Source organism: Sinocyclocheilus rhinocerous, unplaced genomic scaffold (assembly GCF_001515625.1).
Source record: "Sinocyclocheilus rhinocerous isolate Xijiao unplaced genomic scaffold, SAMN03320098_v1.1 scaffold301, whole genome shotgun sequence".
Lineage (NCBI taxonomy): Eukaryota > Metazoa > Chordata > Actinopteri > Cypriniformes > Cyprinidae > Sinocyclocheilus > Sinocyclocheilus rhinocerous.
In genome coordinates, this window is record NW_015656172.1 from 4,827 (window position 1) to 7,566 (window position 2,740).

Here is a 2,740-nt window from a genome sequence, read left to right on the forward strand (position 1 = left end):
AATGAGTCCAGATGCAGGGGTCAGTTATTGCTGTCTCAGTGCTTGCAGACCCAGGAGGTGGTTTTGTGAATCACACTCTTCCTGTGTTCCTTGCAAAGATAAGCCGAGCGGGCCAGGAACTATTTGAGACAATTGGCGCCTGAGCTGACTACGGTTCAGTTTTACGACTTGCACATTGTTGAGAGGAGACTCCTTAGCTTCTGCTAAGGGATGTGTTGTTCTGTTCAAAGGAGATCCTACACATCCCCCGTTTGCTCGGTGATGTTCCCGGTGCGAACATCGGCGGGCACTGGAACAAGAGGCAGAGAGAACAGGCACACACAAGACACAAACAACATCTCCATCACTAACTGAATCCTGGTGCAAGGCTTAGGTAATTTGTGGATAATTGGGTTAGGAACACTTGAGACGACGTATTGTTTAGGATCATCTAGAATTGTGTTGTTTTGATTGCTCTAATTGTCAGAGGTTCGACGCATTGTTTAGGATCATCTAGAATTGTGTCGTTTTGATTTCTCTAATTGTCAGAGGTTCGACGACGCGGTATAGGCATAATCTCAATCAGGTTTGTTGAGTTCTCAGGTTCTTGGTCAGTTTTATCACGTCGGAACATGCGCGGGACGCCGGACGTGCACTTGTTGACTCTTGGACGGCATTCACTCGCTTGTGGAGGAGGAAGGCAAGTGTCAGAGTCACAACATATCCTACAATAGTAGAAACGCAAAGCGCTGTGTCAGCGGCAGACCAAGACCGAATGATTGGCGCGCCAGCGGGCGGAAGGCGAGCGATAGCTTCTAAAGCTGTATCAACAGGAGTCAAATCAATAAGTTGCGTTCCTTCCTCCCTGATCCTTTCTTCCAATTCTGGATCGAGGACGAAGGAATGCTGTTTGAAGAAGGGTGAGATTTCGAGTTCGGCCTGATACTCGTTGTCGGTAAGGTGATACAACGCCAAATCATCAATAGGGAGGATCTAGCCCTTAGGGACATTGAGCCATAAAGTTTGGTTGGGCAGGATAATGCGCGTGGCAGTGTCGTGTCGTAGACCGCGAGGTGAGTGTCATCTGTTATTTCTGATCGTCAGTCGCTTTCTCTGGGCACTGGCAGAATAGAAGTGATGGCAATGGTTTCATTGGGTCTTGTGAATGTTACTGTGTCATCATATAAATCTGACATTAGTTGGACTGGTATGGGGCTTATGACAGGTACCGTTAGCTCAAAGTCGTGGAATGCCTGGTTGATGAGCCATCCCAGGTGACTGGCTTTGGGAATGTTGATGTCTTTGGCCGTACAGTTGTTGAACAACACATACACAGCACGGAGAGACACTTCAATGAGAGGTGTGGCTTCCAAGGTCAGTCCTAGTCTTAGGCAGGTCCTGGAAGGTTGGAAGACGCCTAGCTTATACTGTCGAGAGAGTGGCCAGGTCGCATGTTGAGGCCGGACGCTGACACTCTTGCTGTAGGCAGGTATTGCAACTTCTCTGAATATTTGGGTTAAACTGTTCTGGAACAGTGTTGTAAATACAACTTAACCACTGATTTCTAGTTGTGTCCTCTTTTGGAAGGCCAAACAAAGTAGTTTCACTTTCACAACGAAACACAGCGTCTCCACGACACGGCGGCAGCAACAACAATACTACAGCAAGAATAGAAGTTACACCTTCTTTCTTTGCGTGAACATTTGGGCGGTGTTAATGCAAATCTTCCCACATCATGACGTAGACATGTGGGGGCGTGTTAGAACGAGCCGTTTTAGGTAGGCGTGGTTGACTCTTAACTTTTATAAAGAATATCTCTTTGGATTTGAGACTTTAGTCTTTGCAACTTTACAGATCCTCTTTATGCACCAAGAGCTTGTAACACTCCAAAGAGAAAGGAAAAATTGAAATCGCAACATATGACCCCTTTAAATCACAGATAACTAGCATTAAACAACTGAAATAAGAGTGGGAGATTAGCTCCAGGGACTCACAAACACTGTGTGGGGTTTTCTGGTAACAGAATCCCCAGTGACTACAGTGACTATACGCTTATATATCTAGACCAGGACAAATAAATCTTCAAATCAGTCGTAAAAACATAAAATACCTTTTGGTTTGTTATTTGTACCCTTGGGTCACCCCTGGTCAGAGAAGGGAAAGCATTCTCACAGACCCTGAGGGAGACACACCCCTCATCAGCAGAACAGTATTCTCAAAATATAAGTGACTGCTGTGAAATTGAAACCATTTTACCAATCGCACAGAGACCTTTACAATGATACGAAACATGAAGTGGTAAAACAACAGATTCACAAGATACATCATCTGTGGTATATATATATATATTCTTAGTGAACTTTCAGGTTTGGGGGGAGAAGAGTAAGAAGGGAGAGGGAGAGTGGAGAAGGGGGTCATAAATGAGCAAGGAGGGAAGTTTGGGCAAGGTGGTGTCATTTACTCTCTTTGGAGATCTCTTCTCTAGATGAGTTTTATTGTTTTGTTGCATGGCATCTGTTTTGTGGAGTTCCTTAAGTTTGGTTTCATGGGGAGATCATTTCGTGGATACATCACTTCCTGATTATGGTTTCAAAAATTAACAACTGCAAGAATCACTGAGATCTGCCGTTTGTTGAGAAACCAACTTCTCCAAAATCCTTTTTGTTATTGACTGATCACTGATTCCTATTTCCTTTTTTTGTTTTGTTTTTATCAGGACATTGAGGATATTGTCACTATGACGGAGAGTAGTGAATTCCTA